Raw genomic sequence first — 26872 nt, 5'->3', positions numbered from 1 at the left:
GTATTTTATCATTTTTTTTAGACCTTGAATATAATCAAGTTATTTAACGACACAATACTAGATTGTGTGGTGATTTTTGTTCTTATATGTGACTATATAAAATATCTGAATTAGTAAGATTTATTCTAAAGCCCTAAAAAAATCTTTAGAATTTAAAAAAAATAATCTTTAGTAGGCCTCATTTTTTTATTAAATAACTCATCAATTCAAATATAAATAATGTTATTTTATCTTTAATGTTATTCCTTATGTTGTTTAAAATAAATACAGTTAAGATCCAAATCTACCCCAGAATCTGTATATACCCCACAGATATGCTGCTTTATAGTATATACAGTCCGTCAAAGATATGAACGCTCATCGCTACAGTAATAGTGAGAGAATAGAATAGAGTGACCATGTGAAATGAAATTAATTAATTTGTTGAAGATAAAGTAAAATATCACTTTCTTACTTATTTTATTTATTTATATAAATATTTAACTCAAAACATGATAGCAGTTTTGGAATCACTCTCCATGTTGAATATCTGTTTAATATTGTTTACAGGAATTGTTTTATTTATTACAAAATAACACAACACGTCAATAATTTATAGTAAAAATATAACACATTATAATTTTTAATTCAATTTCCAACGTATGGTCACCCTACCATTAAACCAGCCCTGATTTAGTATTGATAAGGTTCTCCTATTGGTGTAAACAAATTCGCGGAAAACCCTTGCAATAACGCACCCTTGTTTTCAACGCAACGATGATGAGCGTTAACATCTTGGATGGACTATCGATATTTTACATATAATTACATTATTAATTCAACAGGCTTTTTTAATTTTTAATATTGAAAGCATATGATCGGTAAATGTGCACCTTTAATAATCTATAATATATAAAGTGGATGTTCGAGACTTCTTAATGGACAGGTTCCTTCCGGGACTGTTTTAATTAAAACGAATACATTACAAAGCCCAAAGAAAAAAAATGGTTTAAATCGAAGCCTAGCGCTGCATAGTGTTAAATATCGTTGGCGATATGAAAATTCTTCGATTTAATAAAATTGTATTATACGACGGAAAAGTTTCCAACGGGCGGCCCGCGGTCCGGATGTTGTCCGAGATAGAATTACATCCGGACCGCCCAGCTATACTGACGAACTTTACTGTATATTTAATTTTAACAGCAGCGTTTCACAAACGAGACACAAAGCTATTGTGGTAAATAAATACACACAAAGTGTTGGAGTCTCTCTTATATTTCTAACCAATTAAAAAATTAAAGGACTGTTTTTGGGTTCACGTTTTATACTGCTTCCGCATGAGGATATGACAGTTGTAGTAAACAATACACGATGATTTGTTAGAATTAATTACACCAACTATGTATTGTATACTCAGGTGTATAGTAAAGATCGTTTTATTAATAAAATCCATATATTTGATACATTCGTTTCTGTTTTTTAATGCATATTATATAGAATAGATATATTCTTCAAAATTAATTTCCTTAGTTGAGAATATCCGCATCGACGGACGAATGAACGTGATCGACTATAATCTAATAAATATTGAAATTAAATTATAAATAATATTACACTCAAAGCAGTACATTAATATAATTTAGGTTGAATAGTATTGTGCTAATTGATTTTCATACTAGAGCAAGACGTGTCCCAATTTAGCATGTTCCAATTATGTACATATATGATTATCGAGAATCGATTTCTTAGAATTAAATTTTACACAATGTTCATTCTTACATAATTAACAGAACGCTAATTTCAGAAATTTTACTTAATAGAATAAATTTTAATAAATCAAATTTGCTTTTATTTACACAGATTAAATTTCAATTAATATTTATTACAGGAGGGTTACTTTACAGCGAAATTTTAAAAATCTAGACGGGCCTTTTAAACATTCACCGTTTGTTTGTTTATATTATTATTCCATAGGAAAATATTGCTGTTTTATGATAAAATAACCACAAACGTAAACGTAATAATATATACAGCATGTTTTCATTTAACCCTGTTTGACATTCGAAACAACATGAAAGGCATCATTTGACATCCGAAACACCAATAAGACATATAGATTTATTCTTCGCTCTCTATATTTATTTTCTTTATCTTTTTAATATTATTTGAGAAATTTAAAAATCGTTCATTTTATTATTATGGAATATTTTATTTTTTAAGAAAGCTGATATATAAGTATATATCATATGATACATAATATAGTATATAATAGATAATTCCAGATATTGAATGACGTTTTTATAAATGATTATTTTTATTTTAATGATTACAATATTTTTATATCAGAATCATGATATAATTTATCGATAAAATACCTAGTATTTAAATACATAATAATACGGGTTAAATTAATAAAATAATAAAACACACCTGTTTATTCTAGACACAAGCTTAATCCACGAAATGAGAAGCTCCGTAATTATTATTTTACTGCTTATATATTTTAAATTATTCATTTCTACTGAAATTAGCCTCAAATTTTCTCTGTTGGAGCATTTAATAGCAATTTTATTGCGCTTTCAATTCACTAGTTATATTATAGCGATTTTAATGCGCTCGCCATTTCATTATTTAATAATAATAATATAAGTATTAAAACAATTACTGCTTTCTGATTGATTCGTAAAAAAATCATTGAGTTAAAAACATATCAATTACAAGAACTTTTAGCTGATTTTCCTAAATGAAACTTTAATAATATGGTTCTAAGAAAGTTCACCGAATGTGATTCACCGACGAAAATTTCGCAAACAACAATTCACCGACCGGTAAATTTGCTTAAAATTAAAAAAAAACCAGAAAGTTCACCGATTCCATAGTGCAATTGATCGCCGATGATTTAATCATTAAAAAGAATGAAACGTCAGTTAAAGTATTTAATTTTTAGTTTATGCTTCCGAAACTATTTATCCAATTACATTAAAATTTAAAATGATGATCTAGACATTTTATCGCTGCCATTTATTTACAAGCCCCATTAATTATTTTTATCAGTATTTTATTAAATTTATAATTCTCGTTATATCTCTTCATTATTTGAGCAAATTTAATTTATTGAATTGTTTGCCAAAATATAAGCTTTTATTTTTATTCATGATACTTGTTCTTTTACCCTTTAGTAAAAATATCCGAAGTGGCCATCTGGACCATTTCTATTTTAATGCGTAAATACATCGGTGTGTCTAAGAGGCGATGCAATTGGCTCGCAATCATCCTCATCTCTGATTCGCAAAGTTGTCTCGAAACAACATTAAAAAAGTGTCACTTTTTCACAGATACAATAGCAGAGATAAAGCAAGATGTGAGGACGCATCACAGCCGACAATAATACGACTTGACAGGACATCAAAGACTCTGATTTCTAAGAACTGCCATTTAACTCCATCTCATGATAGCGGCATCTACATATCTCTATATGCTTGTGGTAATTTATGTATATTTATATAATAAACTGTAAACTGTTTTTAAGACAAAAACCAGAAATAAACATAAAATAAATTAAATAAAAATTACATAAATCTTTTATAAAGTAAAATATATAAATTAATAAACTTATGAATGCTTAAAACAATTTAACTAACGTTTTTTTAAATATTTCACGTTTATTATTTAATTTAAGTTGAATATTGTCGTAGTCTTTGATTCTGGAGATTAGTGATTAATAGTAGTTAAATACTTATTTAACAGTCCGAAAGTATTGTTTTAGAATATAAGTTTTTTGACGCATTTCATTTCGACATTCTCTAACATTTGCCGTTTAACAAAAGAGTATTTGCAAAATATTCACAGGACATATTCGGGGGATGGTAGTACAAAAAAAACGACATTTGAGTCTTGTTCGCTCGTTATCCATCGGTTGATTGTTAGCACCGCTAGCACGAGATGTGAACAGAGTTTTATAAGACTATTCTAATGCAATTTTGATACCAGCTACACAAAATACATTATTTGATTGTATAATTAATATTTATTATCGTTTAAGAAGTAAAAAATATTTACTTTTTCAAATATAAAAAGAGAAAATTTTTAATGTACAATTAAATGATCCATAAATAGAAGATTATAAATTTATATGATGCTTTCAAGCTTATAATTTGCGATTCATAATGTTTCTGTTAATCTTTTAACTCATAATAGAAACACATTTTTACTGTCAATAATATATTGGGACTGGTGAGACGTTTCACGTGTTTTCATGATAAGAAAATGAATATAGTAAAATTGTTTCACCCTCGCGGATAAAAGGCGAAACAAGAGTAGTTCTGAAATATTTTTTTTTTTTTTATCTTACTTTGATTTCATGACAAAATTAAATTTACTGTGAATTAATATATTATGAAAATTACATACGTTTCACTTACGGTGTAATATAAATTATCAGATTGCTTATTCGTTATTTTATAAATATCTTAAAACTGATAAATTTATCAATTATAATAGTTTTATAACAAACAATAAATTTATCCGCCGTTGTAATTAATTTTTAAGTACTAATTTAAAACAAAATTTCAATCTGATAGTCTTTTCCCTATTTCAACTTATTAAATTAAATAAATATTAATTGCACCTTTGCTTTTTGTTTCTTAAATACAATTCAAAATTGTATACATATTTTTCATATAATATACATTTTTTTTGTTATCAACACTCTTTTGTTTGATTTTTAATATAGTAAATTTCATAGTTTCGTTTAAATAATTATCACCCATACATCTTTAATCTTTAAACTCCTAAATCTATTATTTAAAGAATTCTTTAAGTTTAAGTTTTAGCTTTTTAAGGTTGGAATAAAAAGGTGTGTTATATATCATTTATATCACTTTATTTTGAATAACTAGGAGTCTAGAAAAAAATCAATTAAATTATTATCTAAGATTAAATTTATATATGATTTTACTAAAATAACATATTTTAAAAAATATTTTCGGGATAGATTCTAGACTATTTTTTCTAGATTTTCTTTTATGGAATATTTATTTATTTTGATAATCATAAAACCAGTTTCCATTTTATAGAAATAGCTTTAATTATTTCATTTCAAAAAATATGATTGTATATCTTTTAGATTCGACACTAGTTAAAGTATATTTCTTAGATTTTTATAATAGTCATAAAACCTAGCTAAAATATATGAATTTTCCGACCCAAGGTCTTGTATAATTTTGTTGAACTTGAAAATTGTATGTAAGGATTGTGACGTGCTCAATGTTTAACGCATTTACACAATACATGTTGTATAATACAATGTATTAATATACTTTTTGATGTATAATACAATATGTGTTGTTGATAAATATTATCCTGAATTATTTTTACTGCTTCATTATTATTTTGGTTATATACATATAACACAGTACGGGGGGCGGTTCCAGCCCACATGTTGCCATTTTCCCAGGTCTTCTGGCAATAATTTACGTATGATTACAATGTCATGGCAGTTTACTACAGAAGCTCGTTTTATACTGTTGTAAATAAAAGTATCATTAAACGAATTTTTAAAAAAGCTTAGTTTTTGTTAAACTAAAATCTGAATCATGTATTATATATAGCTACTCGATATTAAAAAAACACCTTAAAATTTTTTGTGACATATTCTTTAGACTGTTAATTATGTTAATAAAAATTGCACTATTTATTTATTTAAATATAAAGATAAATTATGTAATTCTTTGAATCAATGCTGAAAAAATTCGTTCGTGTCGTTCATCCGATAATACATTTTTTAAAGAATTTTTGCTAGTACAGAATTTTCCGCTGAGCGTGGGCTGCATTTTTGTTTAAAGGTCCGTCCAACGCTTCCCCCCTGTCCACTCCGCCCGGAGCTTTTCATCCCCGTGTATAAAAGCTTGAAAGTTCCTCAGCGTCATTCACTCTCGCCCAGTTCGCCGCGGAAGCACCTGCAGAACGAACGTATCACGCGAGCTCTGGCCACTGGTTTTCCAACGTTTTCGTTTCATTTGTCCTTTTGCTTGAATTGATAAATTCATTGCTGCTTAAAGTAAATTGAAAAGTGCATCGTAACGCTGCGTATTTTGTACCGAACACACATCCGTAAGTAAAAGCATTTTTTTTAATAGGAAGAAATTAAAAATATTATTCCACTTAGGAAAATTATTATTATATTATATTTTAATAATTAATGTCTTTTAATTTTTAATTAATTTTATTCCTAAAATAAAATAATTATATGTAAGCACACCATATTATATACATATTCATACATGTATCTCATAGAATATACTTATAATCTCGTTTGTAAATGTGTATATTTAATTTATTATTAGATTTTTATTCGTTGTATGAAATTTTATGGTATATTAAAGCCTTAATTTTGAGGGTCAAAATTTGGATGATAAATTTATGAATAAAGTAATGAAGCTAAGTTAGGAGTTTGCTAAATATAAACAAAGAGAGAACAAGTATAACGGAATATTTTAATTAAATTAGTTTTATGAGATATTTTTAGTATCATGACTTATTGCTTCTCTAATAAATATTTTTGAAAACCATAATTTTACAATTTAGTATTAAGATTCTAATGTATTTTTATTTGCATTAAAATACTAAATATATATTTATGTTAGACTTTTATGCCTTTTAATTATTGGTAATGTACCTAATATTGCTTAAAATATTAAATAGATTAATTTATAAAAAACACGATTTTTTTACTAAAATATGCAGAAGTAATAGTTTTTCATTATTTATTAAACGTATTTGTATATTTTTATTTTTAATGTATATTATATATATTATATGATAAAAATTAATTGTTTAATAATAACACATGAGACATTAGGAGATTTAAATTTGACTGTTTTAATAAGGTGCTTAAATCATGTTAAAACATAATTTAAGCACCTTAACTATTTTTTTAGATTTTTATTTACAATTAATAATTTGATAAACATTGCTTGAAGTAAATTTAAAAGCATTTGTTGTATAACGATCTTATATAAACAAGTGAATTTTATATAATATATAAGATTATTCAAATTTCATAGTTTAGAATAATGGCTACATAAAGATTAATAATTTATTTATTTACATAGTAATATAAATAATTGCTTTAATTTAATGAAAAACGTATAACGCTCATATATTAGTGTATAAGAAAATATTTGGTATTAAATGCGCAATAAAATATTTATGTATGTTTTTTACAGGTTTTCATCAATCAATCTACGTAGCACTGCTAATTGTCCAAACGTGAGTATTTATTAATATAAGATAAATTATATACTGTGTATACACATATTTGTACCTACATATACATGAATGATTGATGATAAAATCTTATTAAATTCTACATGAGTGTAACGCAATAGGGCAATAAAATATTTCGCGTTAAGCGTGGAAATAATAGAACCACGCGAAATCGAATACGGCTTGTATTAGTATGTACTATATGGGGCGCGGTGGCCTTTAGCTAGTGAAATTTAAAATCATATAGTCATACGCGGGTTGTAGTGAAAAATTCGCTCTATACCGAAAGTGATCGATGAAAATCTAAATTGACTTATAAAAAATTCACGGGTTTTCCACTTGTCCGCTCGTTTGAATCGGCTGGAGTTTCCTTTAGAGTCGGATTATTATCCAATTATAATTTTAATGTAAATGTTAAACATTATATATATTTTCTAATGATTATTATATTAGCTTTACGGATAGATATATTAGTTTTAATTTCATTAGTACAGCATATTAAATTAAAAAACATTTTATGTGTATAATAAAAGAATCTCCAATATGGAACATACAACAAAAGCACAAAACAAGGGTTTCTAGAATATTCATTATTAATATTTACATAGTATTTTTATACATGCATATATTTCAATCGTTCTTCCTTATATTACAGACCTTATTAAATTTAATATAGTACTTGAAAATGGACATGTTTACATGGTGTAATTACTAATTCAGCTTATCGGTATCTACTCTACTTTTACTATAAATCGCGGGATTTAGTAAAAGCTTCTACGGCAAAAATTACAGATAAGATAATTAATAATGATATTGTTGCAATGCATTCGGACAACTTATCGTCAATTTAGAAATCATATCACTTTCGGGATTAGCGGTTAATGTAATTAAACAATATCATATTATTTGGGGCGCTATCTTAATTACGGTAATTGTGAGTGAAATATTGTATATGAACCATCTGCCGCGAATGTTGTATAAACGAATAATACAAAAATCTCATCTGCTTAATCGCAAATTATGCGTTGGAAACTTTAAGCTAATTTGTATTATAATGTTAATAATACACATTAATATATTATATATATTTATTTAATTAAACTTGTATTTATGTCAGCAAGTTTGTAAATTATTCAATTGAAATATATAATGATAATTGATTAGAATAGGTATGCATTTTATCGCAAATACTTGTATATTGTACAGTGTCGATTGACGTAGAATGAATTAAAATATTGAGGCCCAGAAAATTTATCGCTCGCAATTCACCGCTAGCAATTTACCGCCAGCAATTAATCGTTAAATAATTTATAGCTTACAAAGCTAGCATATTTTATTGCCAGACATTTTAAATTGTAAATAATTTTTTATATATATATATATACCATATGTTATTTTTATCAGCCGCGCAATGAATAAATACAATTTCACTGATTTTGACTAATGGAATTTTAAAGCAATTGTTTGACACGTTTTAACTGGCCTAGCTAATGAAATTATATTCATACTATTGAAAATAGAACTTTACTGCGAACAATTGCGAAATGTGCATTTGCTGTTAAAACCCAAACCTCACTAGATGAACATCCATTAACTTAATTTGTTTTAGTTAGGTTTGGGTTTAAACATCAAATAGACATTTTACAACTGTTTCGTGGACTTATAATTTATTTAGAACAGCATATAAATACATATTGACTTTAAAATTTAATTTTTTAGACTTATCACACCGGCAATCAAAAGTTTGTATAAACACATCTCAGTGCTTTTAGATTGTAAAATATACTAGTGACCATTTATAGGCTATATTGACGCAGCGGTAAACTGCTAGCAATTAATTGCTGACGGTGAATTGCGCGCGAGTAATTTTCTTAGACTCAAAAATATTATATCTATTGTGAACATAGATCAGAAATAAATTTAATATTAAAAATATCTAGAATTTTAAAAATAACGTAAAGCATTTTTTATTTATCAATGAGGAATTTAAACCCAAGGCGAAATTATAATTCAGGGATTTCGGGATTGTAACTTGACGGTGTCGAAATCGTATTTTAGGATTTTAATATATATATAAACTATAAAATATACCAAATAATATTTATAAAATTGTTACTACTTTGTGTAAATGTTGCTTTATCATAATTTGTTCTTTGCTAAGGATTTCAAAGGTTCTGGACATGAAAACTAAAAATAGTTCAATTAATGGCGATTCGAGTGCCATAGAAATTTGTAGCGTATTTTTCTCTTGCTCATTAGCTAATCTTTCGATAAAACTTTTTATTGCTTCCCTAAAAGTTTTACGAGTTGTTATTAGAAACCTAATATGAGGATCATCGTAGTCGAACGAATTTGGATTTATTAAATATTTTAGTGCATCGGTTAAATATGTTTGTCAAAGCTTCTCAATGTCTTTGCTTAATGCAAATTAAAGCTCACTTAACTCCTGAAGTACAAATTTCAAAATTGCATCGGTTGAACAGAAGTTGTAATTACGTCTTCAGAGTACATTGAGAGCTAATTTTAAGGGATTCAAAACCAAGTCATTTCAGTAGAATATCACGAAAATATCTTTAAATATATTAATGTTTTTTTGTATTTTTAATTCAATCAATAGAAATCGCTCTAGCATAATATTCTACCATATTTTTGTAGATCAGCATATTTTTTAGTATGTGATACAGTGATTTATTGACTAAAAAATATTTTCAGTTTAACTATGAATTATTAAAATTATTTTCTTCTATAATATACGTCAGTAAATTGACTTAAATTATTTTTTAAAGTATGATAGTTCGGTTACAATATGTTTGTAAAAGATTTAAAATCAAATAGCAAATTTTATGAACGATGCATAATTGGTGTTCTGGTGTGAAATGTTTTCCAACGCGTACCATTCCTCATGTACAGTCTGTAACAACACAAACTATGTCACCATTCAATGAAATACAGTGCTTTTTCAGTAATATATTCAGTAGTTATATAAAAGCTTCGAACATTTTGTATTTTTACAGAGACCATCTTGATTGTTATTGACAAAAAAAATTTGGATTATGTTAATTTTGAACATAACTGAATAACTGGGGCTACTAAAAATATAATTTATACCTTTAAGGCATTTTATGTTCTTATATATATTTTTGCTCTGGTATCACGTAATATTTTTACAGTATCTTGTAGTATGATTATGCAAATATTATTTAATTATTTTTATTGGAAATGTATCATACAGGTTTTTAATGTCAGTATAGAAATATCTTTATCGCTTTATTTTGAATAACTGAGCTTAGAAAAAAATGAATTACTAGTATTACTCCACACCGAGCAACCATATGCTATTATTGGTTTACTTAGCTGTTTATATATATTAAATAACTTTTATTTTTTATTGTTTATGCGCTTCTTCTGAAAAATATTGGTGATGGGATCACAATGACAGCAAGCCCTTTAGAACTGAGTTCCGCAATATATTTATAATCAGTTTAGCTTATTTCAGTTTGAAATCTAGACTTATACACATTCATTTAATGTAATTTTACTTATATACTTCAAAGCATTGGGTGAGCTTGATTTTTGAGCAACTTTCTTGTTTCATTATCATATAAGTCTTGCGTCTACTTTTCTGGCACTCAACAATTAAACGTTTTAGATGATCGTTTTTGTTAATTAAGCATATCTTTAACGAATTAAAGATTGGAACACTATTTTATCAAAAAAACTACAAAATAGACAAAAAAACGACTGTGTTGAAATTAATAAATAAAATAGCATTTACTTTTACTATGTATTTCTACTTTTTAAATATCCCTCGAGTATTCAATACAGCTATAATTTCTATTAATTTAAAAATATGAGCATTATATATTACAGCACTTAATACATATAATGTTTTTTATTTAATTTACATATTTCATAGAAAATAAATAAACTTACTACAAGCTAAGTAACGTAAAGCTCGTATTTCCTGGAATTATATTAAAAGGAATACATTTTTTTATCGTAAATTTATATCGTTTTTAAAATACCATATACATATGTATGTATTTTATAAATACAGCGATTACATATTATATTATCATACATTTTCATAAAGTAAGGCTATTTTTGGTTACATTTTGAAGTATGTACATAAACACCGGATGATCTTTAAAATGTCACCTGTTATTACTTGCAAACATGATACATTTAATCACATATATACTACCTACATATATACACACCGGAAGCATTTGTCAAACATGAAAAATGAGATTTGCAATATTGGATGTGGTGGCAGGCAGAAAAAATAAATAAAAGGAGGCACGCGAGGATCAAACGTCAAATTTTATTTATTTTCCGTATAATTAAACTTGAACGTGTCACCGGTGCTTAATGTGTGTATATATTTAAAATAAAAAAACATACCTTATATATCTATCAGACATTTATGTACTACACTGTACGACTGATTAATTAATATTCAACCAAAAGATCATTGTCATCACGCTATAGTCTAATCACTCAAGAAGATGGAAATTAATTACGGTTAATTCAACGAACGTGCGATTGTTCGTTAGAAATATTTATAACTAAAAGTGGAACCGGAGATTATTCAAACGGTTAATTTCATTAGGCTTTGTTTACTAATCGTATACTCTATATTTATTTAAAATGTATAGTTTTTCGCATCTTATTTAGAAAATTATTTTCTTCTAAATTATTATTAAAGGTTAACACAATCATGCAAATTACCTTTGCCATTTTCCTTTGTGAATGCATTATATTATGTTATAAAAATATTATGCACGCTATAAATTTATTATGTTATGACCTATCATTAATATTATATATTCAACTCTGGCATCTTTGATAGCCGCAATCATTCAAGTTCGTCTTAACCTTTTGAACGCATCACAAAAGAACTTCAAACAGAATATTATCTGATTTTGTGGCACGTCATAATTCCTAATCAACGTTGTCTTAAACTTAGAGAACGTGAATGATTTAATAATTAATATTATTTTAAGACTAATTTTAATTTACGATATTGTTTTGAGAATGAAACTTATTTGCGCTACATTTTATTTAAGCAATAATAATTTCACACAACTGTAATACTCATTATAAAAAATTGAATCAGTATCATATTAGTGATTCTGTAGTCTCGACTTTTTAAAATCTGAAAATTCCCGGGAATTTGATTTAGAAGTAAAATCATTGCGAAATAATGTTTTTGAAAAATATTTGTTTTTACATATGCATACGTATTGATTTAAAAAAATAAGGGCATATTTTATTGTTATATTTATTTATAAATTTAGTGAGAATAATATTCTAGTTTTCATAATGAATAATCCTACCGTTGAGAATACTCACTAGCTTTTCGTTGATGTTGGCTTAATTGTGAGCAAAGATGTACATAAAATATTTAGATTTTGAGTCATTTTTCCGGTTGGTTGCAAAATCTTAAATTCATTTCTTGGACTACATTTAATTTTTTTACCGAAGAAATATTTTAGTAGTTTATTATTTGTTTGTTTAATTCAGCTTTGATTACTAATATCATATTAAGCAAATTGTCTCAATATCATAATTTATTCAGTGTTGGATTCTGAACTATTTAAATTAGAAAAAAAGTCATTCTAATAAATCTTCCTCATTATTGAAATATATTTTTTAGGTATATCTTCGAAAATATTTTTCTGGGATTTGTAAAAAATGTAATAAACCAATAAGCTGCTAATTTTATACATTTTTATATTCTGTACTGCAAACATTATAGTTGTGTTAATTTCAGACAACTTTTTTAGTAGAAAATCAGAAAGTTTCTAGTTTTGCGTTATTTTTAAGTTCCGGGAAACGCGACGGCACAAAAGCCGGAAATTCCCGGATTTTCTCGACACAGACTTCCTAGTGAGTACGATATTCAGGAAGTGCATGTATTAAACTACAACATAATTATTATACAAGTAATATTATTATAGACTAATTGCTTAAAATTTATATAATCTTATGCTTGTTTTATCATGTTATCATTTTCTAGAAAATTCTCGTAAAATTTTGATATTTTTGTCATTTTTTGTTGTTGTACAGTGTTTCAAGATTGAATTTGTTAAAAAATATGTTTTTTTTTTCCAAAAACCAATACAAAGTTAAGTATACCAGATTTTTAAATTAAATTTTAGAAGCAAAGTAGTTAAATGCTTTATTTTACAAAATAATTTAATAATGTTTCTTCTCAAGAAATTCTCGGAAAAAATTTCCAAATCGAGAAATATTATTTTTCGATCGAGAAATTCGCTGATTACTTAAGAATTTTCATGAAGCATTTTTTGTTAAAAATTAAATTTTTATGAATATTTTAAAATGTTTTACAACCGCTGCGTAAAAAAGGGTGGGTTCGTGCCAGATGTTTTTAAAACATGCATGCTTTCTTGGAAGCTTAAAATATAAATCGGAAGTATTTAAATGCAAAAAATTGTTTACGATTTTCTACTATTTTAATTTCGTGGTAACCTAAGAAGAACACTCATAATGAAATAAAAATAAAATTCTCTGGGTGGGAATCGGCAGATTGAAAAAATATATGGAAGCTTTATACAGAGCTACGTCTTAAAATTTGCCTATCGGTGAATTTAAATCTCGTTTTTTCGATAAATCAAAGAGGTTTTTTAACTTTATCCTGTCCAAAAAAATGTAAAGTAGCAATATTTTAAAATTCTCTACCATTGGGATATAAAAACGGGTGTCCAAAATTATTTTGTAACTAGACGCTTTGTAATGAATCGAAGTAGATCGATCCGTTCTGATCGTTTGATTATTTGCGTTAATTATAACAAATCATCATCCTATTGAAGTTTGTTCCCTTTAACAATCGTCCATTTCTCTATTCATAAATAATATAAAGATATTTACAATAATATACTTTATTATTATAATCACATATTACATATATTTCTTTATATTTCAAAATTATCAAAAAAACATTTCCTACTCGTAACAAATAATTTTTTGGAGCTCAAACAAAACCATAACAATGAATCTTTTAATTCGAGAGTCGTAAATTCATAGATAGATTGATATAGTCAGTAGTGTACTTTTATCTACAGTAATCAAACATTCGACCATATGTACGGAATAGCGTAGTCTGTAACGTCTCAGACTAATAAATCAAAAGTTGCGGGCTCGAGTTCCGGAAGCGGCACTCAAATTTTTATTTATAAAAAATGCGCTATCATTAAAAAAACCGGTCGCATTTAATAATTTATAATTATTAGTATAGATGTCACCAATTCCCTGACTTTCAGACTGGTGGTGGTGTAATACTTACTTGTAGATATTCATTATATCTGATTGACTTACTCAGTTGGTACAGATTTACCCCGTTGTAACGCATTGGGCTTACGCCTATCAGGTTACAACGGAAGATTTATTAAAATAAATAAATATATCAAGATATAATTTTATTGAAGTTAATTATAAATATATTACATTTGTATGTAAATACACTGTGAACTTGTTGTTTAAATATTACATTAAACGCTTAAGTGACACTACGAGATATCAAAAAATATTATACTTTATGTATTTAGGTATCTTTAATGTAAAAAGTAAGCCCTCTTTCTTACAATAGCTTTCTTTCTAAATTATATAAAAGCACCTCATACTCGATTATATATTATTATTCAACTTTCTTAAAATTACTTACGTTTTATTATTTTTGTAGGCATTACAATTAGAACGCGTCAATCCAGTGACAATAAAAATCAACCGTTTAAATATACATTTATAATAAAAAATATATATTTTTAGTGTAAATAATAAATTATTTTTATTCGAGCTTACACTCAGACAAGTCTACCTCGCCTAATTCAGAATGACAAATTTATAGCTTACGATTCCATATTTCAGCAGGGATGCACCTGCCATGGTCATGAATCATTAGAAGTTGGGGTAACCAATAGACCCCATCGGCACGGATGGGTTAAAATCTATTCGCGATGATTCTTGGCATTTAAATAACATAATATATATGCAGCAAAATTGTATTGCTCTACTCAGCATTTACAACACCAGAAATTATTTTTACTTGTCCTTAAAAACACAATAGGAAATTTCATTGGTCCTTAAATTGACAATTAAAATTTTTACTGATAGATGCATTTTTAATTTTTGCGATTTTTATATCGTAATAGTTTAATTTGTTTTTCTTACAAAGAAATAATGAAAATGAAACATGACATCAAATGTCAACAAATGTCACATTTATATGTAATGTAACACTGATGATTTGGTGTTAGTAGTATTTGATTATATATAGATTTATAAAAAAGCACGCGCGTTATATATTAGGTGTTTAATATATGCATACCTTGTTAATCAACACGTAAAATATTTACTATTTGAAAAAATGCCTAATTCAGGCAGATTAACGAATTAGATTAAAAAGCCGTACCCTTAACGAATACAATTGCGGCAAACGAGCAAACTAAATTAATACAGCGTTTCAGAATTTCGCGTGGGTGGTTTCTGTTGAAAATTATCCGGTTACCGTACCACACACGCGTGTGCGTACGTATTTTTTACGATTACTAAGTATCTGTTTCTTTTTTCACAAGCAGAATTAAATTAGTCGTAATAAAAATATATGGCAGTCGGCCTTCGGTACTTAGGAGAGCACTCTCCGTTCTCCTATTACCGCGCAAGAGATCGTCTTGGCGTTCCCAGGTTGATCCATTATCATCTTCCCATACTGTACTCATCATCTCTAAATTGCACTATACGTATACGACCTTTGAGACCTATATACTTAGACCAAAATACTCCTGTGTTGTACATCATAAGCTAGAAAAGCCTAACAATAAAATACAGCTCTTATATTATGAAGTTCTCCCAAAAGTAGTCGTAATGTTAACGAGTGTAAAGCGTTAAGAGTGTAACAAATAATAATGTTGTTAACTTCAAGTAAAAGTTTAAAGCTTGTGCCGACAATTTAAATCAAAATACTTGAAGTAAAACTTTATTGATGAACTCTTACAAGCGAGCATAACTTTCTTAACATTAAGCAACATGTTTGGATAGTGTGTGGTAGCCGTATAAAACGTTAATTTATATAATATAAGTTTATCAAACGTAATTCATATACAATTTTCTCTATTGATAAGATTGTACATATTAATTTTTAATATCATAAATATTTGGTTACTTTTAGTGGCAAATAGTAAGTCTGTATTTGTTTGAAGTACTTGTATTTTATACTATATAGATACATTTGTATGTAAATTTTAAAATTATCCCATTATTAACTTATTTTAATAAATTAAAAGAAGGACATCGCGATGATAGTATTTTTATTTTACACAAAAGTAAGATTAAAAAATACATAGTGAGAAAGAAAATAATCATTGAATATTAAAATTAAATGATACGAACCGGACCAGCTCTTAGTAGCAGCCGGATGTCGACAGTCATAGGCAAGTCGGCAAGTGCGGATATCCTGGCTCTAACGGTAATCAAATGAGGACGCGATCGTGATTCACAAGAACGTTTCGGAACCCAAAACTGAAATGCCTCGAGAATATTTTGATTGTCATTGATTGTTCCTCTTGTTTTCCAGAATTGTGGAAATGTTCAAAAGTCACTTCGATTCATAAAAAGGGTCCCAAATATCAGATTGACAATTACAGGCCAATAGCTTTGATCTCATCACCTGCAAAATTATTTGAAATTGTTTTGCATAAATACATTTTTAATCATTGCAGGTGTATGCTTCTCGACCAACAACATGGTTTCCGTAAATCTCGATCCACTGTCACTAATCTAATGGTTTTGTCTAACTATGTTTCAAAATCATTGGACTCTGGTGTACAAGTGGACGTCGTATACACAGATTTTGAAAAAGCATTTGATAAAGTTAACCATGCTTTACTTGTAAAAAAGTTATCTAATTTCGGGTTTTCTGAAGATCTCATAAATCTATTCTCAAATTACTTGACCAATAGATATCAATTCGTCAAGTATAATAACTCCTTTTCAGAACGATATAAGACCCCTACTGGAGTACCTCAAAGATCCAATTTGGGTCCATTGTTGTTTTTATTGTTCATTAATGACATAGAAACAGCAATAGAGCATTCTGATTTTTTATTATATGCAGATGACTTGAAAATTTACAAGAAAATGCATTCGATTTCTGATTCCCTCGACCTACAGGAGGATCTCAACTCTATATGGAAATGGGCTTGCTATAACCAATTGCCTTTCAGTGTAAAGAAATGTCACACAATTTCATTTTCAATGTCATTAACGCCGGCAAAATATTCATACCATCTAGGCGGATATTTTCTGGAAAGGTTTTCTTCAACTAAGGATTTAGGAGTGACTTTCGAAGAACGTTGGAAATTTAGCCAGCACATTGCAGAGACTCATAGCAAATCCTTAAAAATACTCGGTTTTATCTTGAGAAATGCGCGTTACTTCAGGAATACTTTAGTATTGCGCACTCTTTATGATACTGTAGTCCGCAGCATACTAGAAACTAGCTCCATCATTTGGATCCCAGGCGTAATGAATCAATGTAATGAATTGAAGCTGGAAAAAGTACAACGTAAATTTCTTCGATATTTATACTTGAAGGAATACGGGTATTATCCGTTCTTGTTTCCCAGTGCTTTTATTTTGGGAGCCCTGGGATACGTTTCTTTGTCGACTCGCAGAAGTGTTTATGTAATTAAACACTTCTGGAAATTGCTCAACGGCATCGTAGACAATCCTTCAGTGCTCGAGCAGCTTCAAATGTGGGCTCCTGAAGGTGGTTATAGTTCTCGGTCGCGTCCAATATTCTTGCCTGTTAAGTCTAGAACTGGAGCACTTGCCAACTCTTCTCTGGCCAAGGCTATTTATCTGCTCAATTCTGTCCATAGTAATATTGACATTTTCTCTTGCACATATGGAGTTTTGGTTCAGTTCATATGGGACAATGCACACCTGTTGAGGTGATTTGTGTCTGTTGTTTTGTCTTGTTTATATTTGTATGTATTATGATGTATTAGTACTTTTGACTATCGTGACGCATTGGGTTTGCCTGTCAGGTCACGATGGTTATAATTTTAATAAATAAATAAATTGTGATTCCAACGCTTTTGTAATATTATCATCAAGCACTTCTGATGTAAAAACAAATAGAAAAATATGTGAAAAAAGAAGTACAGACAGGCGTTACATCTCGCATATTGCTTCATAGAGTGCTTATCAAAGTATATTTAAACCACTTCTGATCTAAGAGCATTAGTCAAAGTATATTCAAATCGAATTTTGGTCAATAGGAGGGCGAAAAAAATAATTATCACTTCTCAGAAGTCAAAAATCCACGTCAAAAGTAATAAAATCGTGTCGGCGCCGTCACAGTGGGAACGCTCGGTAACGAGCGTTCCCACTGCGACGGCGACGGCACGATTTTATTGCTTTTGACGTGGATTTTTAACTTCTGAGAAGGGATAATTGTTTTTTGCGCTCTCCTATTGGTCAAAATTCGGTTTAGTAAGCCGTAATTTTGTTAAAAAAGATTTAATATGAACGCTAGAAAATCCAGCGCTTCAATTCTGATGGCGATGCCACGATTTTTTTGCTATTAACGTGGATTTTAAACCTTGAATTTGGTCAGAAAAATGCATGTCATTTAATGAAATACTATGAATTTTAATGGAATCGAAACATTGAAAAAAACAACTTTTTTCTCTTCTGATAAAATTTGAATGACGTCCCTGTTGAACGTCAATTCTAAATTTTCCAAAGATTTTCAATTTGCGTATTTAAGATTATTTTGGATTTATGAAAATTTTTGATCCACAAAAACCAATGCTATTATCTGTTTCGAATTGAATACAAGGCCAACGAAAAAGCTTGCTTTTCGATACATTATATTATACTATATGCATTTAGCCTTTTGACGAATTGTAATAATCTGTATAATTCTAACATAATTATCTGGAGCAGGCCTTTTATTCTTAATAACATCTTGTTTGTCTTGAAAAATTAAACTTTTGAATGAATTGTCGAACAATCGATCGAGAATACAACATTCCAAGGGCTCATTATTTGTTTCCGCACTCTCCGCTATGATTTGTTCTGAAGGAATCATTTTATGAGCCAAGTTCCTTTCTATATTTGTATTCAAGAAGTTCTGTGTAAATATCCGTTATTTTAACAAACAAAAATATTTCATATTGTTACTTGAAAAACACAAATCGAAATATTATTATTAATGCTTAAAGAGAGGAGTAACTTAAAAAATGTTTTCACAGCTTTCAAATTGAATTGCAAATAAACAAACATTCACATTTAAAATTAAAAAAAAAAAAACACTTTTTAATTGCCGAAATTTTTGTATATTTACAAGTTAATTGTATGCAATTATGTGTCTTTTAAATTAATACGATTAATGTATAGGTTTAAGTCTGTTGAGTTACTCAGTTACTTTTTGGCAGCAAGAATAATTTGTACTCATTAAATATTTAAAACATTTAATGCTCTATTATTTTTAAAATAAAATAAAATAGAAATTTAAAAATATATATATTTTTCTCCATACATATACTCTATTTGCGTTAAAACAGTTCGAGAGCTATCCATTTCATAATTATTCATAATTGAGAAAGAGATGGCATGTTTGGGTTTACGCACCTATTATTAGCTCTAAAGCACACGATACGGTTCGATATACTTATCATTACTCCTGTTTATATTTTGAACAAATTTATATAAATTAGCACTGTTACTATATTTTTTATATTTATAAATCAAACTTACCATCTCTTTCTCAATTATGAATGAAGATGAAATGGATAGCTCTCGAACTGACTGTTTTAACGCGAATAGAGTATAGTGCCCTGTTTTAAAAGTCACGGTGTAGTTGCTAACAGCTTATTTTAAATAGTAGCTTTTTGAATTAAACTTCATCTTACTATTACTATTGTACATTAGCTTTAGTCCTTATTTATGAAATCACAAAAACGTTTTCCATACATTTAAAACCTAAATGTTTCAACATATTAAATGACACATATTGAATATAATTATATATGCAATAAAAATAATTTAAAATATATTATTTTTATATAAGGATCACTCTGTACTTCCTTGGCTATTATTTGCAATATAAAAATATAATATCGCTCATAATCTAATGCGTTAAATTAATAAACATATACTTATGTATATATATATATATATCTATCATATAATATCTATATTTGAGCTCAAAGAGTATATTGCTAGATATTTTCATTTGCTATCATGATATTGAATTACAGCACACCTATGTTTGGTGTTTAGTGTCAAAAGCTCAATAATTCACTCGAATCGTTTTCTGAACATAGATAATCGAATTCTTCGATTTGAGAAGCAGGAAAAAGAGATAGTGGTAAATTAGATTTTAGTTCAAGCTATTGACAATATTCGTCAGCAAGATATACAATACTGCTGCCCAAATTGTTGAATTAAATGAAAACTTTATAAGCATCAGTGGTGTGTAGTCTCCAATTACTCGAACCATCAACTACTCGAGTATCGAATATTAAAATTTTAAAATACTCGAGTACTCGAGTACTTTCGAGTATTTACCAAATGTACCAAAATAGCTATTATTCAAATTCGTGCACATATAAATAAATAAATAAAATACTTAGTATGTTAATTTTTACAATTATTTTAACTTCACGAACATACTTTTTAAAAACAATAATGCAAAAAGTGTCTCGAATTTAATATTACTGCTAACCCTTGGTTTTATTATTCCCGTTATGGAAAAAACCCTTTCTGTTGCTGTTGATGTTGGTCTTATTGTCATTAACGCGTCGGATAAGGCTTCTAATTTATATCTGTTCGCTTTTTATAGATATAAAATTTTTTGAACTCTCTTTTTGTGTTCTCTTCTTTCATTCCCTTCTCTGATTTTCTCTTATTTCCTTTGACTATTGACAAAATAGCATTTTGTAATTCTTCTTGAATAGATTTTTTTTCTTAACAATATACAATATTCTACTCCTTCTGATTAATGCGAAAAATTTAAATCTATATCCTTCGAAGATGTATTTGGGTGAATCCCTTTCCATCTAGAGCTAAACGGTTCGCAAAGAACTGACTTTACTTTAAATGCCTTTAAAACACACAATTGTTTTGATTTATATTTTAAGCTGAGGGATCAGTATAAACAATTTACAACCCTTTACGCTACAACTGCATAGTCATAAAACCTAAAAAAAAATTTTGTTGATATTTCATATTGTTCATTGCCATAAATTAGATAAGTCGGGACTGTCGAACAGAAAACACAAAAGAAATTTCTCCATCGTACCCACTAACATAGCCGACGACCGGAACTATGCAACTATGGAACTATGAAAAAATTATACCTGATAGTAACCGCTCTAACTCGGGACTTCGGGCATAAACGCCAAATAAAAGCAAGACGTTAACCTTTACCGGACCGAGTTACAGTTAATTTTGTTTCTAAAATATTTCAAATTTTTTTAATTTCGAGTATCAATCGAGTAATTTTCAAAATACTCGATTATCAAGTACTTGAAAAATAGACAAGTATACTCGAGTATCGAGTACTCGATTACTCGAATTGGAGACTCTAGTGGTGTGGTGGGGCCAGGGCGTCGCCCTGGTTGATATTTTTGAGCCGTGTTTAATTGAAATGGAATTTACTTATCAAGTAGATTTAAAAAAATATTTTGTGTACCAAATATCGTGAGCGGACCAATATTACGAGAATGCAAAAATATACATATAGCATAAAAAAGCTGACATTCGGCGACTACAGCCGATTAGGAATACATTGAAGTATTAAATATTGTGTTAATAATCCATAACGAAAAATTGAAAACGACAATAAAAGTAATACAACGCATAAAAATAGATAGAATTTTTGCTTTTATTGTGCAATCGGGAGTCGTCAAGAATATTCTATACATTACATGCTTATATACGTTGAAAAATAAAATTATATGAATGTAACTTCTATAATACATAAAATTATCTTTTCGGGGCTATCAAAATCCATTTCAAGTTCGAAATGCTATTGAATATAAGCTTTTGATAATGTGACTTAAACGATATTGCTATGATTAAATTAACACCCATCATAAATGGGTATTGTCGGATTTTCCGGAACAAACGTGGGAGCTTATTAATTTAATCCTTATGTAAATTATTAAGTTTGATCTTTGTTCGTCCATTCTATATAATACAACTATATTATTAAGTGGAATATTACATTACATATCCACATCATATCATATATGCTAGTCAGTTTATTCAATTCTATTTATATGATAAGCACATCGGTCATCACAACACGCACTAAAGCTAAGCTATAAATCAATAATGCATTAGACATGAATAGCTTAGAAATTTAAATTGCTTATTGATTACATGTGACATTTAATAATAAAAAAAACAATCGATTTTTGACATCGTAGAAACCATATTTTTCTTATGTTAATTCGGTCGACCTGATAATGTTAATTTATAAGTCAGCATCATTGTTTACTATATCAAGAATAAATTGATATTTTTACTTCAATAAAAACTTAAATAAGCATTTGTGTCATATACATATTTTCCAGTAATTATATTTGAAGAAACATTGTTACATATTGAGCGATATTTCATTGGTAATATGTTCGACATGTTTGACAATGTTCGTTTTTATGCTTGAATAAGTATCACATCTAAGGACTTATGAAATATTGCTCAAATGCGTAACGAAGTATTTGCAAATTATTGAAAAATATTCATATGATACAAATGCTTATTTAAGCTTTCGGAACCTAGAGTTTTTATTTAAGTAAAAATATCCAAAAATCACCTATTTATTCTTGAGGCTACTAATGCTGGCATATGTCTGTAAGGGTTTTTCAGTGTTATGTTTCATAGAATAATGTTATTAGCTCGAATGAATTTACATAAAAAAAAATGCTATATCCAAAACTACGATATCAAAAATGATGAAAATGTGCTTCTTTAATTTTTTTACAACGAGGAAAGTTTTGGTCGGAAAGCTTAAAGTATGCAGAAATAAAATGTTGTTTTATTTTTCCTAATGAGAAAAATTCAATCGTCATTAAAATCTTTCAGGGATAAATATGCAGTAAAACCCAAAGTTTTCGCGTCACTTAAGTAAAAGACCTTTGATTTTTTTCTTCCTTATAATTCGTTTTCATTCAATTTTTATTCAAGAAAACACAATTCGTTTAAATCTACCATTTTATAATTGCCATGTTGCAAGAACAACGCACTTAAAACGATAATACTACACATTTTTGTACATATTGTTAGCACCAACTCTAATTATAGCAAATCGCTCCCATGTGGATTCGCGAAATTCTAGAGGTAATTCAACAGAAAATTTCATTACGCAACCTGAAATTTAATTGAATGTTTGTGATGTGTTTTAACCTGGCGTAAAAATTGGGTCATCAAATATATAGATATAATGTGCTATAAGGTTTATTTTTTTATTAATTTTGAACTGTAATAAGGGAAGAGGTTAATGGCAAGGGTAATTAAGTCAACACATTAACCGCGAAAGCTTTACGACCGGTCAAGTGTGGCGTAGCAACTTATTCATGGACATTACACACTTGCATACTATTAGATGAGAAGTGCTCTCTTCACGGATGCAAAAGTACTTTCGGAAGTACCATTTGACTTTGGTACTTAATCTTAAATGGTAATTTTTGCATTCAAATTTCAAGTAATGCACTATAGTGCTGTGTATAATGGTGAACTATTATGCAATTGTAATTTAAGGTTAAAAAGTGTATGTAATAACAAAAAAATATTTATTATTATCAGGCTTACTGAGGGGGGAGGGGGGAAATTCCCAGGGCATATTTTATTTGAAAGGCCCGGCAAAAATATATGTTTAAAAAAATAAAAATCGATCTCAAATAATGAATCTGAACTAAATTACAGTTGTTTGAGATGTTCCTTTAGCCCTTTTTATACATACAATAAATAAATGGAGCGGAACATTGCTTTCAAAAGTAACCACTTTCTAAGTAGTAGTTTCACAATAAACATTATTATTCAAATGGATCAGTAATTTGACAACTGAATTTAATGCAGCAAAATAAATAAATAATAAATTAAGTTTCATGTAGTTATTCATAAAAGAAAATCTAGAAAAAATAGTCTTAAATCTGTCCCAAAAATATTTTTTAAAACATGTTATTTTAGTGAAATCGTATCGGAATACATTTTCACTGATGAAAATATAAATTATCTGGCAGGTGATTGTACAATTATATGATTTAAATTTTTCTATATGTAGTAATATATATTTACATACTTACCATTATTTATTTACATCCGACAGTGAATGTCTATTTTTGGTAAAGTTATATTTTAACTAGTAAAGTCCAAATACATTGCATCTGCAATCTGGAAGTCTAATTTTCGACAACATTTTCGAGCAGCTGGGGTCATATATCGGCAATAACGCTGCGAATGTTGGCTTTCCAAGCTGTTTTGTCGACATAGACTCGCGAATTCACATATCCTCACAGAAAATAATCCAAAAGTGTCTTGAAGGCTGCTTCACGGATCCTGTACGATGTCTCTGCGTATACGTATTATCGGTAATTTAATTAAAAAATAAATAAATATTTCATTCAGTTTGATGTGATTATTCTTAAATGAAAATCTAGAAAAAACAGTCTCAAATATTTTTTTTTAATATGTCGATATAAAAAAAATCATATCGTAATACATTTTCACCAATAGATATACATATGTTTATGCTAGTAAAATTATATAATTACAGCTTTTCTATACGTAGTAACATATATATTTAGCAACTTATCATTATTTATTTACATCCGATGTATAAATTTTACAGTAAATGAGTATTTTTGGTAAAGTTATATTTTTATTAGTAAAGTCCAACACATTTTCACCAGTAGATAAATATTTCTACTAGTGAAAATATAATTTATCTGATAGGCGCTAATATTCTGCTCTAGAATATCTATGAAGCTCAAGTTGACAGCTACGAAACGTCTATTTGCTGTTCAAACCCAAACCTAACTCAATGAAATTTCAAAGACTAATTATTATATTTTAGAAATTTTATTAGTTGACCTAATAAAACTACAAACTAAGCTAACTCATCTGTTAGGAGAAAATAAGCGGAAGATTGAGTACAGACAGAAATCGCATCTCACATATTGCTCCATAGTTCGTCTGTGTTTCGATATTACACTATGTTTTAACAATATATTAGCTATCTTTACCGATATTACTATGGACTTTTAATATAAAAGGGCTGATCAAAGTATTTTCAAACCGAATTTTGGTCAATAGGAGAGCGCAAAAAACAATTATCACTTCTCAGAAGGCAAAAATTCACGTCAAAAGCAATAAAATTGTGTCGGCGCCATCGCAGTGGGAACGCTCGGTAACGAGCGTTTCCACTGCGACGGCGACGGCACGATTTTATTGCCTTTGACGTGGATTTTTGACTTCTGAGAAGAGATAATTGATTTTTGCGCTCTCCTATTGGCCAAAATTCGGTTTAGATGTATTTTATTTGTTTTTCACTCGTAATATTGTTATAAAAAAAATAATATAAACGTGTTTACACTGCACTGGCACGATTTTATTGCTTTTGACCTGGACTAGAAATTCACTATATATATTCACCTATACCCAGGTTGAACCCTTAACAATCGACCGCTATATAATCGGTCGCTCATATAACTCGAAATAACCGAGTTAAATCATCCGAGCAACCGAGGTCCGATATTTTTTTTAAATAATAACTCATGACCAACTTTGTCAAAGGCCTTCTCAAAATAAAAATATTGTACTATAAATGTACAGTATCCATTATATACCAGAACTCTTAATACATATATCATATTAATTCATAATGATTGTATTTATAATATATTAATATAACGTTGAATTAAATTATTACGCTCACTTAATTTTAAGACAAAAGGTCATTTAAATGTTAATTTATTTATTTAATAAATAAATAATTGCAATGAAAAATTAAGTACATTTATGAGAAAGGTTAAAGCTGATCCTACGAGTCTTTTCAATATAGCATCTAGACTTAAAAGTAATAATTCATATTAGAAAATTAAATTAGCTGCATTAACCAATGATATCATTGTGTGTTTACTTTCTTTCAATAATATCCATAGAGTCGTGTACAAAAATATCTATACAAATCTATTGTAGTTTTTATTTTTCGCACATTCTGATGAAGTAACTTTGTATTAAATGATAAAGGTTAATGTCTCTTAATTTTTATAACGACTGCGGTCTTATTGCACTCGAGAGACATTCGTTCATAACATTGTATGTAAAATTCCGTTGAAAATGTGATAAATATTATATATTAAAATACATACAACGCGTTTGTTAAATTATACCCATCATGATAAATAGTGCTATAATTAAAATATAGTATTCTACGAATTTTAACTAAAAGCAGTTCGTGCAGACTATGTAAAAAATGTTACTTTTTATGTTAACGGTTGGTATGCTACATTTTATTTTACTTTAACATATTATGTTGTTACTAGTACAGAGATTTACAAAAAAAATCAGGGTAAATATATTTGTAGAG

General features: G+C 28.2%; 1 protein-coding gene across 1 annotated transcript in view; it reads left to right on the top strand.

Moving 5' to 3' along the window:
- The first annotated feature begins 5908 nt into the window (after positions 1-5908).
- LOC148229625 (allatotropins-like) overlaps positions 5909-26872 on the top strand; it is a 51514-nt gene continuing 30550 nt past the window's right edge. The window contains exons 1-2 of the mRNA XM_088196978.1: positions 5909-6090; positions 7206-7248. The gene's annotated coding sequence lies outside the window, so the exon portion shown is untranslated. The remainder of the gene's footprint in view (positions 6091-7205; positions 7249-26872) is intronic.

Source organism: Plectrocnemia conspersa, unplaced genomic scaffold (genome assembly GCF_051122295.1).
Source record: "Plectrocnemia conspersa isolate PC_06_02 unplaced genomic scaffold, ASM5112229v1 ptg000011l, whole genome shotgun sequence".
NCBI classification, from domain to species: Eukaryota; Metazoa; Arthropoda; class Insecta; order Trichoptera; family Polycentropodidae; genus Plectrocnemia; species Plectrocnemia conspersa.
This window is presented reverse-complemented; position numbering and strand designations above follow the sequence as displayed.